General features: G+C 45.4%; 1 protein-coding gene across 2 annotated transcripts in view; it reads right to left on the reverse strand.

Annotated features, from left to right (window-relative positions):
• PRAG1 (PEAK1 related, kinase-activating pseudokinase 1) overlaps window positions 1-12226 on the reverse strand; it is a 49880-nt gene that overhangs the window by 28296 nt on the left and 9358 nt on the right. The window lies entirely within an intron of this gene.

Consider the following 12226-nt stretch of genomic DNA (forward strand, 5'->3'; position numbering starts at 1 on the left):
TTAGTTTTAGGGAAGGATAAAAATGCTATTGGTCAAATGGAAATCTGAAGGCATTTGCCCTGACCGTATACAGATCTACTTTGGCACTGAGAGATACAAATGTTTTTAAGAGATCAGGTCTCTTTCAGGTCTCAGAAAATTCAAGTTCCTTCATCTGTGGCCCGGGTTGGCATGGTACTCTTTTGTGCACTTTCCTATAGAGAAGCTCTGGGCTGCCTGGTGTCAGGGGGGAAGGAAGGCAGAGGTTTGGAGTTACCTGGCCTGGGAAGCTTTGAGCTGAGGCTGAGGACAGGCCAGGAGCTGTCAGGGAGTAGGTAAGAGAGACCCCACCACCAGTGCACTACACTTTATCTCCCATATACTCACCTAAGAACAGAGGCCCTGAGTCCCGGCCTGGAAAGTCAAGGAGGAAGCTCTTACAGGTGTTCAATGGGGGCGGAAAGGATGAGAAGATGAAAAGGCGGGGAGGAACAAATGGACAACGGAAAAGCTGCAATCCACAGAGGGGTACCCTGACAGCCAGCCCTCCTACAGGCCAGCACAGTATGGGAGGACCCGCAGGGGGAAGGACCCGCCTTTGGGAAGAACAGCTGTGCAAGCATTTGCCGAACTTTCTAGACAGATTTCAGAGTCATCTAGGAAGGCTTCTTGGTGGGGTGGTTAAGACCATGAACCCAGGGGCTCTGCTGCCTGGTTTGGATCTTGGCTCCACTGCTTACTGGCTGGGTGCCTTAGAAAAGGCACCTGAGCTCTCTCTGCCTCAGCTGCCCATCCAGCCCATTTCTCCCAGTATTGATCTCCCATCACACTCATCTCACGGGGCTGCTGGCAAGATGCAATGAGTTAATATTTGTTATGTGCCAAAAACACCAGGTGCACCAGGTGCACAGAAAGTGTTCCTTATACAGAAAGATGGATGGATGGATGGAGAGACAGAGACTGAGGGAGAACTTCAGCAGCCTCCAGTAAACTGAGTAATTCTGCTACCTGGACAGAAGCAGAAAACAGCACGTGGCTTACAGATCTCACTCTCATACGGCTAGTTTTATTATGGTACTTGAAAGAGACTCAAAGGGGGCGCCTGGGGGGGCGCCTGGGTGGCACAGCGGTTAAGTGTCTGCCTTCGGCTCAGGGCATGATCCCGGCGTTATGGGATCCAGCCCCACATCAGGCTCTTCCGCTATGAGCCTGCTTCTTCCTCTCCCATTCCCCCTGCTTGTGTTCCCTCTCTCGCTGGCTGTCTCTATCTCTGTCAAATAAATAAATAAAATCTTTAATAAAAAATAAATAAATAAATAAAATCTTTAATAAAAAAAAGGGGGGGCGCCTGGGAAGTTCAGTCAGTTGGGTGTCTGACTTCAGCTCAGGTCATGATCTTGGGGTCCTGGGATGGAGCCTGGCCTTGGGCTCTGTGCTCAGCGGGGAGTCTGCTTCTCCCTCCCCCATTCTCCCTTTGCCCCTCCCCCAGCTTGTGTCATCTCAGGGGCACAAGCTCTCTCTCTCTCTCTCTCTCTCTAATAAATAGATAGGATCTTTAACAAAAAAAAATAAAGAAATTAAAGAAGAAAATTCATCAGGATGATGCTTTGAAGATACGCATTATTCTAAAGTAACTAGGAAGAACTGATCGGTCCATCAACCAGACCTCAGTGTGAATCTCCGATTCAAGACATTGCTAATTTGTACGGTAGCCCCAGGCTTGGGGCTGACATACTCCACAGCCGACCAGGCTGCTCAGCTCCATTACACACAAATTAAGAAACAGAAGAACCTCTTTTATTATATTAGCTTTCCTCTCCCATGCAAAAAAAGAACCTGCCATGATTCCTTCCCTCTTGACACCGCCTCTCCACCCCCAACGGAGGACTCTGGTGATTGAGTAAACCAAAGCAGTAGCAAAGTCTTACTCACCAACTTGGGAATGACTCCTCTTCTACTCCTGACCTATCCCTCTTGGAACCCATCCACCAATACAATCAGTGCCTGACCAGAATCTTTCTGCTTCTAGACTACTGGTTTTGGCAACGATGCTTTCAGAATTATCTTTCCCTCTTTCTCTTGATTCAGCAAATGCTCCAAGTCCACTTTGTTGACCCAGTTTCGGAGCCCAGCTATTGGCTTAAGAAATCTGTGTGTATATATTAGACATTGTTCCTACCCTCCTGGCTTGGGGGAGTCAGGCTACTTGGAACAAAGCCCCTAGATGATCTTCTCCACTCCCCACTCTGGCCCAGTCTGTTGCCCAAAAAGGATGAGGTTTCTTTCCCACTCCCAGGTCACCTCTTCAGCCCTCTGTTAGCTGCTCCCTCCCATCTCCCATCTCCCTCAGCCCTGGCTGTAACCTCCCCCAACCTAGGTAAGGGTTTTTTTTTTTTTTTTTAAAGATTTTATTTATTTACTTGACAGAGATAGAGACAGCCAGCAAGAGAGGGAACACAAGCAGGGGGAGTGGGAGAGGAAGAAATTGGTAAGGGTTTTGGTCACCCAATTCCAACATGGCGGTGGGGGGGGGGTCCCCTACACCACGAATTCTCACCAGCTGGGTGTCCTACCATACAACTCAATTCTGACACTAACGAGCCAGAGACAGAATCAGATGCTGCAGGTTAAGGGCTCAGTCCCACTAAATTGCCTCTGTCCCACATGACAATTGCAGGTCCACGTCACCACCTGTGCTCCTGACCGACAGGCTACAGACCGGAGGTTCCAATGACCTCTTCCTTGGGTCCGATTCATTTGCTAGAGCAGCTCACGGAACTCACAGAAACATTTCACAAGCAGAATATAACCCAGGAGAGACGCACAGGGCAAGGTGTGGGGAAAGGGCGCGGAGCCTCCATGACCTTGGCAGGTGCACCACTCCACCCACGTCTCCACAGGTTCACCAACCTTGTAGCTCTCCAAACGCCATCCTTTGGGGGTTTTATGGACGCTTCATTATAGAAGGTACAGCTGATTAAAGCATTGTCCACTGAAGACAGATTCAACCTCCATCCAGCTCCTCACTCCTCCCCAGAGGCCGGGGGGTGGGGCTGAAAGTTCCAACCCTCTAATCACAGGGCTGATTTCCTGGCAACCAGCCCCCATGCTTAGGTGGGTTCAAAAGTCACCTCATTAACATAATAAAACACACCTTTATGGCTCCTAGGAAATTCATCACCTAACAAACTCCATGGCTTTTAGGAGCTCTGTGCCAGAAACAGGGATGGAGACCACATTTTTATTTCTTATTATAAATCACAATATCGCACTAGGTAAGTTCAAACATTTTCCATTTTCACTCCTATACCAGGCAGCCCACTGCCTCTCTAAGAAAGTGCATAACCATGCAGCCTGGGGCCACAATTAATTCATGCTTCCTGCTTGCAGCTAGCTCTTGGGGCTCCCTGGCAATCCTTGCACTTGACCTCCCACTCTCCAAAGCAGCTATTCCAAACATTCACCATCTTTCTTGATATTCTTAGTTGCCACCCTTATTTCTTGCAAATACATCCCCTTTCTCCATGATTGTCTTTCTTTATGTTTGTATTTACTTCAAGTGCAGAGAGGGGAGATCACCTCATGTCTCAATTAATGATACACCTTCGCACAGATCTGCGTTGTTTTAGCTTTTTCCTTCATCCCCACCTCTACACTAATTCTCTATGTTCCCGATTTCCCACTTCCGGGTACACACTCTATTTCGTTGGATTTATCTTTTAAAAAAATTGGTGTTACTTTGTGTGTTTTCAATTTATAGAATTACATTGTGTTACGGATCCTGCTGTGTTTCTTAGTTATTTCACTCAAGGTAATTTAAGGTTCATCCATGTTTCTGGACATATATCGAGCCCATAACGTCTGACTGTTATTAAGCATTTCATTTCATACTCATGACGTTTTACTTGTCCGTTTTCCTAGCCACGAATAGCTGGGATTGCCCCAACTACCCTCTTCTGTGAACAGTGCTGTGATGACTTTATCCTATGTGTTCCCTTACTGACCCAAGTGTTTCTCTGAGGCATACACTGAGAAATGGAGATTGCAGGCACATGATGTATTCTTGTACTGAATTTTACTCACTCACTCATATTAGCTCCACCTACACCGAGTCCTCAATATTTAGTCAAGACCAAGAAAACTTCAGACTCTGAACTGTAAGAAGGGTCTCTTTCATTCTGTTTCTCCTCTTTTACAGGAAGCGTGGACAAGCATTGAAAGTAGGATAAGAAATAGGATCAAGGGGGAATGAAGCATGAGAGACTATGGACTATGAGAAACAAACTGAGGGCCTCAGAGGGAAGGGGGGTGGGGGAATGGGATAGACCGGTGATGGGTAGTAAGGAGTGCATGTATTGCATGGTACACTGGGTGTTATATGCAACTAATGAATCATCGAACTTTACATCGGAAACCAGGGATGTACTGTATGGTGACTAACATTAAAAAAAAAAAGAAAGAAAGAAAGAAAGAAATAGGATCAAGGGACTGGATTTAGGATTCACTGGTAGAGACAATTTCTGTTTCAAGTTTTGGAGAGGACATGAATATAGAGAAGGCATTCTGAGAGGTCTGAAGGGAGGTCATGAAGTAAACGTAACAGATCAGTGAATATTCTCGTCCCGGCTTTCTTGTCCTTGCTCCTTGGGAGATGCTCTATCCCGAAGTTGAGTATCTCTGAAACAGACAGCCTAACTCATCACCAGTCAAGAAGATGAAGAAAAATTATATGTACTATGTTTTATGAAAACATATATTTTATATTATAATATATTTATATTAAATTTATATGATAAATCTATAATATTTATATCATATTTATAATATGGAATTTTCATTTTCAAACTATCCCTCTAAAAGATGAGACATACTTCCTGCCCCTACACCCCCATTCTCCTATCGGGGAGCATAGAAAACCAGTGCTACAAACCAGAGAGGGTAAAGCTAAGTGAATATACATTACTTAACGGGTGGGTAATAGACAACGGTAACTCTTACTTACTCAAATACAGATGTTCAAAAAGGTTAAAATTCATGGGATATTCATAATCACTCACAAAGAGAAAACAAAACCTTTGGCATTACGTCTGAACTTTGAGGTTATAATCAAAGAGAGAACCACAGTCTGCCCAAGTTTGCTTAGGATGGCCTGGGCTGTAGAGAACACAGATCCTCTCCCAGGTATACAACCCTTGAATTAGTGTAGGAAATAGTTACTAAACCTAGACTGACAAATACCTGGCACACATGTCTACACTCCCTGCTGGCGTAACCTGCTGACAGTCCTAACTGATCATGGTGAACTTTCCTGGGGGAGGGCACATGATCTCCCCCGTTTTCCACGCGGGGCTCAGGGAGCTACGCTCGTCGACTAGCACTTTGGAACTGGTGTGGAGAATGCAACCGGACTGCCCTCAGGGTTCAAGAATATGCCATCACAAAATCTTCCTTTTGAGCTCCACATATTAATAGCATGATTTTAAGTGACAACCCCACTATGATTAGTTTTAAAATTCCAAAGACTTCCTTCCTTTTTTCCTGGTCTTCAGGGTCATATTACTTATTAATATGTCAAGTTACCCATGTCGTTGTATTTTTTCATTCATTCTGACTGCCCTGTGGTGCTCCCTGAAGAGCAAGAGCCATTCTGAAGGGCATTCTACAGCCCAGGAACATACATAGTAACCCTGCCAATTATTTGCCTTGGTTTTAGACTTCAGATACGTTTTTATAGCACAAGCATAAATGAGCACGAAGTGACTGAAAACCAAACTACCAGGAAGTCAGGGGATCATCTGACAGTCATAGGTACTGGACAGTAAGATGAGTAAAAAGGGAAGGATTTCTTAAAGCAGTCTTCAATCTGCAGGAAGTTCCCCTTTTCCGCCCCCCGGTGAAAAACAGTTGTTTCTATGAGTCAGCCCATTAGAGAAACACAGAGAGTAAGCCACCCAAGGCATTAGACAAAAGCTCACTGAAGCAGGATTTTACAAACTTGTATGGAAATAGCGTGAACACCCTTAACGACCAACAGTTCTAGGGAATGTGCCCAAGAGTCAACATAAAGAAATAGTGAGCAATTCGAGTACAGGGGAGGAAGACCGATCTCAAACTCTGAAGGTTATCAGCTGCAGAAAGGGCCACTGAGCGTTCTCTGCAGTTGGTCTATCAACCGTGTTAAAAGGAAGTCCTTTCATGAGCACACCGGCCAGCGATCCTAACGCAGTAACAAATGACTCACACCACAAACAGATAATTTCTCACCAACTGGTGAGTTCTACACCCAAAAAGTAGGCTGACCATTTTAGGAAAAAGTCCCTCTGATCACCTAATGTACAAAGGGGGCTTGAGCATATGGCCCACACTTGTGCTTTCCAACCCACCGCAGAAAGCATGAAAAATCTCCTCGAAGCCAAGAGAAGTGAAACCACACCTAGAATTCCTTGCGACTCACTGGTAGGGAGAAAGGTCCTTAGGTGATGACTACCTGAAAGGAACATTCTTGGGGCAAGAGAGGGCTGGCTCCACACACACCTGCTCAGCTTGGTGGGGGGGTGGGGGGAGGAAGAGCAGAGTATGAACCCAGTTGCAAAACTGAAATGTATAATCATTCATTGGAGAGAAATTAATCCATGAAAGGATGCATTGTGTCCATATGGTGTTTGCCCACCTTGAAACATTAATAATTATTAACTTTGGCTTCTCTCACTCAAGGTGACAATGTTCTATTGAGCAAGGCTAGGCACAGAATTATAATGGGATGTCCAGTGAAAAATCAGGCAAAGATCTGTAGTTCTCTCTGGCCTTTTGTTCCCCCTAATTCGATGATTCTGTATTGAATACCTACTACGTTCCAGGTACTATGCTAAGATATTCTATGGGAAATTCAAAGAAAAATACATGAAACACGGTTCCTGTACTCCCAGGAATTTACGATTTCTTGAGGAGATACAAATAGGGATCCAATTTAACGTGGTGCCAGACATACTGTGTTAACTGCCAAAACAGGGTACTGGGGCAATCCAGAAACCTGAGTGTCAGAAACATACTTGGATACAAGAATTTAAGGCTTCTTGCTCCTTTTTCAACATTTCCTGATGTGCAAAACATAGTGCTTTTGGAGAGAGTGAGATAAGCCACGCATGGTCTCTGCCTACAATTCCACAAGTATTTCTTGAGCATCTATTATGTACCAGGCACCAAACAGGATACTATGTTATTACAGATGGCTAAGCATGCACTTGACCTTCAAGGAGCAGCTGCCTCCCCACACCATCCTGCCTTTTTAAAAATAAATGGTTATCTATATACCTGTACTAACCTTGATCTTGAATCAGGTCAAAAGACACTTAAAGGAAGGAGTATTCCTTCGCTCCTCCTGGTCACCGAGCTGAACTTACCTCTGTGTTACCCAACGGAATGAGAATGTGCTGAGAATCCAGTTGCTACGATAACTGGTCTCAACAAAGGGAATCAAAACAGGGGGAAAGCCCGTGGTGGTCATATGACACATCTGCTGATTTAATTTATATCCACTCAACCCTCAGGGACCTTAAGGGGCAGAACCCAGTCACTGATGTTTTAGCACCTTATACAGAGCATAACGGAAAGTAGGCAGTTAGTAGACACCTGATGAATTACAGAAAGCATCTCTAATCCCTAGCCTTAACCGTGGATGTATGCTCCAAGTTGGAGAGAAGTTACAAAATATTTGATATAGACTACTGTTCAACTCAGTGATTTTTTTTTTTTAAATTACAGTATAGAAATATAGGAATCGGTTTTAATTCTCCCTGGTCTGAACAGCATCGTGAGATGTCTGGTGTTTTCAGGCTCTATTCACAAACTCAGGGGAAGAGGCCAACTATTCACTTGCCCCTGGCAGGGAGCAGGATATAAACGTGCATTGCTGATGCGCTGTGTTCTGTTTGCCGAACTCTGTGTGTATGTGCGGGAGCACTCTCTGTCCCCGAAGTATTCCCGTATGCATTCTTCCCTGGATTGATTCGACCTCCAGCCAACTTATCTCAGCTTTGTCAAAAAGGCTAAACATAGAGAAGATTCTCAATGCACATGTAGTGCTTTCTAATACAAACTGGGATTTTCAAAATGCCACAAGAAAAGCCCATTATGCATCAAGACTATGGGCTTTCCTAGTAAATTGTTGTCGTTCTACCGTAATCCACTGTAGCAGAAAATGCGTCAAGAATAAAGCGACTGGAGGGGCGCCTGGATAGCACAGTCATTAAGAGTCTGCCTTCAGCTCAGGGCATGATCCGGCGTTCTGGGATCAAGCCCCACATCAGGCTCCTCTGCTGGGAGCCTGCTTCTTCCTCTCCCACTCCCCCTGCTTGTGTTCCCTCTCTCGCTGGCTGTCTCTCTGTCAAATAAATAAATAAAATTAAAAAAAAAAAGAATAAAGTGACTGGAGCTTGACTCAGATTGGATACGGAGTCTGGAGATAAATATCCATCTCGATCATTCTACTCCCATCCTTGGGGCTTATGCTAAGAGGCCTTGTTACCAAGGGACCACACGATGAAGTCATTTTGATTTTGATTCCAACGGCCCAGTGGCCACTTCTGTGGACAGAAAAGTGCCTCCTCTGTGACACTGTCACCACCTGTCTGCCGAGAAGGGATGTGGGCGGGAGAGTGGGGAATCAAGAATGAGCAAAAGCCCAAAGACAGACTCAGTCTCTGCTCCCCAGAATCCCCGGAGAGGAGGGAGAGAACATAGTTAAGTACTGGGTTAAAATTACAAAGCATGAGTGACAACTTCAAAAGTAAATCTCTCTCACTTTCTTGGGGAAACTCTTTTCTTTTGATTAGTCTCATCTGGGGCCAGACCTCTGGCCACTGAAACCATATAAACCTGTCTTAGTTCTCATTCACCTGCCGTGCCCTTACTCCTCCTCTGAGTTCAGGCCTCTCATCCTAATTTGGGGTCTCTCTGTGAACTTCCTGTCTGCACTAATCAGAGGATTCTCCCTCAACTGACCTTGTCACTCAAAAGCCATAAGTCTTTTAAAACCAGGTCCGCATCTGCGAAGAAATAAAAGGCAGAAATAAATTTGACTCTTCTGCATTTTAATCATTTCCCAGGCACTGCTGCTTTCATGAAACTACTTAAGTCTTCTTTTTTTTTTAAGATTTTATTTATTTATTCGACAGAGATAGAGACAGCCAGCGAGAGAGGGAACACAAGCAGGGGGAGTGGGAGAGGAAGAAGCAGGCTCCTAGCGGAGGAGCCTGATGTGGGGCTCGATCCCATAACGCCGGGATCACGCCCTGAGCCGAAGGCAGACGCTGAACCGCTGTGCCACCCAGGCGCCCCGAAACTACTTAAGTCTTGAACGTGACATTGAAACTAAGAAGTCCACACTTGTTTCCCCATAGGTCTTAGCCTCCTCGCCAGTGGGACTTGTCAACCCTCACCTTCGAACTCTGCCCTAAACTGGGGCACTAAATTGCCCCAGAGACTCGGTCAGGTCCGTCAGTCTAAGTCGGCGAGCCTGAAGGTGTAAATGGTTGCCTTGGCAGCAACAGGCACAGAAGAACCCAGACTGTGCTTCATCCGCTGGGAGGAACACTGGGGGCACTTAAATACCTCTCAAGGGTATAAAATGGGCATTGAGAGCCTCATGGCATTACAACAAGAGTCTTCTCCAGAACCCTAATGGAAGCTTACAGAGGACAATATCTCAGACAGAAAAGCTACTGCAGGGGCGCCTGGGTGGCACAGTGGTTAAGCGTCTGCCTTCAGCTCAGGGCGTGATCCCGGCGTTACGGGATCGAGCCCCACATCAGGCTCCTCTGCTATGAGCCTGCTTCTTCCTCTCCCACTCCCCCTGCTTGTGTTCCCTCTCTCGCTAGCTGTCTCTATCTCTGTCAAATAAATAAATAAAATCTTTAAAAAAAAAAAAAAAAAAAAAAGCTACTGCAAAACACCCAAAACAACACCATAGGAAATTCTTAACATCTTTTTTTTTTTTTTTTAACTTTAAGCCACGGTCAGTTGTAAAGAAGGACCATTAGGCAAACCAGAAAATGATTCTTTGTTCTTCCATAACAGTCCAAGGAAGCAGGAGCTAAGTGAATGTGTGAAAAGTAATACTGTCCTGCATGAAACAACCCCTTTCTTGAGAGTGTTGAGTGTACATAATACATGTCATGAGATTTGCTATTTTTGTTTGTGGGTGAGGCTGATTCTTAGAAATAGGACCCATTAACAGATGGGCCGTGCAAAGAAATTGAATTAACCTTCAGTGTCATTCAAAGACCTTCCAACATTTTCCATCTTAGAAAATCGACACCAGCCTGCCATTGTTACCGGTGTGGTACTGGTATTGGTCCTGGATCAGCTGTGGGCTGTAATCGCATGAATAGTCCAATTTGCCATCACCCTGACCTGCTAGATTTGAAGACTGTGGGTTTCTGGCACTCTCCTCAGAGGGATTCAGTAAGTACTGAGTTCCAGAATTAAAAGTCCGCTTATGGTCCCAAGCTCACCTTCGTTTCTCCTCACGAGGGAGATATGATGATTCAAGAGATGTCAGTAATGCTTCAAACACCTACCTCAAATGACACTATATATGAGTTTGTTTTATTTTAAATAGTACCACGTGCTCTTTGCTCTCTTCTGGGCTCCCTTAAGTTAATTTTATTTCCTAGATTTCTTCCCCAAAAGTCCTGGAAATAAGAACTTTTTTGGTTTGCTTATTTTTCTTGTTTTTAAGAGCTGGAACCCAGAACCTCTGAGATTCCCCCCTGGTTTGAACTGTATATAATCCAATGGGTTTATCATAACTAAGTGGGCCAAAAAACTCCGATCTCAGCCCACATGCTAATGCAAACTCTACCTGAGTCACGTGGCTGTGGTGACAGGGGTTTCTCCAAGCCCTTAATTCTTCCATGAAAAAGGTTTAGTTTCTTCTCCGAGGAACTAGGTGGTGTTCAGGCGGTATGCCTAGGAGTGGGCTAGGAGGTTCCCACAGGGTGCGGATGTCCCTGTACAGTCAATAGCTCCAGGGGGCTCTCGCCTGCATAACAACTAACCTCTCTACTGGAGTCTGCTCACGTCGCTTGAGTCTTTCAATAACAGGGTGTATGAAAGTATTGTTATTACCATCCAATTTTAGGGAGGCTCAGTCATGGTAAGTGGCTTGCTCAGGATCACTCAGCCCATAGATACGACAGGTGCAGTATAAACTTGCTTTTCTGATCAAGTTCAAAGCCTGTGATTCCCACCAACCTACCCAGGCCTGAGGCAGACAGATCCAATGCCCATGTTTTACTCTCATGCCTTGTTCACTTCCTACACCTGCTGAAGTGTTAGGAGCAGAGCCGACCAGGTACAGGTGTGTAACCTTGGCAGGTGACTTCAGCTCCTCCCATCTCTGTTTTGTCATCTGTAAATTGGGGATGGTAATTCCTACCTCTTGGGGCTGTGAGTTAATAGGTCTAATTCCCTTAGATCCATGCCTGGCCCATAGTAAGCGCCATATAAATGGGAGCTATTCTTAGCTGCTGGATCCCTCATTCACTTGGGAAGTTAAAACTGTAGCCAAAAGGAGTCTGCAATCACCAGAGGATCTGGAGGACATGTACGCCGCCTGGCAGGTGGCCAATGCAATACCAGAACAAAGCAGTGGTCACGGAAAAAGCCCGTGTTAGAAAGCATCACAGCCTGAGATGCCTTGATGTTCAAAGTCAAGTGTCACAGCTGCATCTCTCTGTGGTCAGCTCCCTGCTTCCGACAGCAGCCCGAAGTCACATGAGCTGAAACAGAATCACCAGAAATGACACAACTAGAAAAAGCCTGTTTGGAAAGGCTGTCATTTAAACAACAACAACAACAACACAGCCGGTTTCTCCTTTCCCTGATAAGAATCCCTTTTGCTTGAATAAGAGAGAAAGTTTTTGTTTTTTCCCCAGAATTTAAATTCCATGCACAACTCAATACCTTTAAAAAGGCACGTGTTTTTCTGGGGCCTTGGAAAGGTACTTTAAACCGGCAGGAGACAGCTGTGAAGCGGTGGAAAAGCTGTGCAGTTTCAGCACGCTAAAACGAACTCCTTCCCCCTAAATACCCACATCTGAAGGTTACTAACCACGCGCAGAGCCTCCTATTCTGCTCTTGGCTCCAAGGCCTGACTGTTTCTGGAGCACACATTTGGCAGTGCCCGCGGGCCTCCCCATCTCTCTGCCTTTCCAAACGCTGCCGCGCAGCCTCCCCTGGCCTCCTT

The sequence above is a fragment of the Ailuropoda melanoleuca genome, chromosome 18 (assembly GCF_002007445.2).
Source record: "Ailuropoda melanoleuca isolate Jingjing chromosome 18, ASM200744v2, whole genome shotgun sequence".
Taxonomy (NCBI): domain Eukaryota; kingdom Metazoa; phylum Chordata; class Mammalia; order Carnivora; family Ursidae; genus Ailuropoda; species Ailuropoda melanoleuca.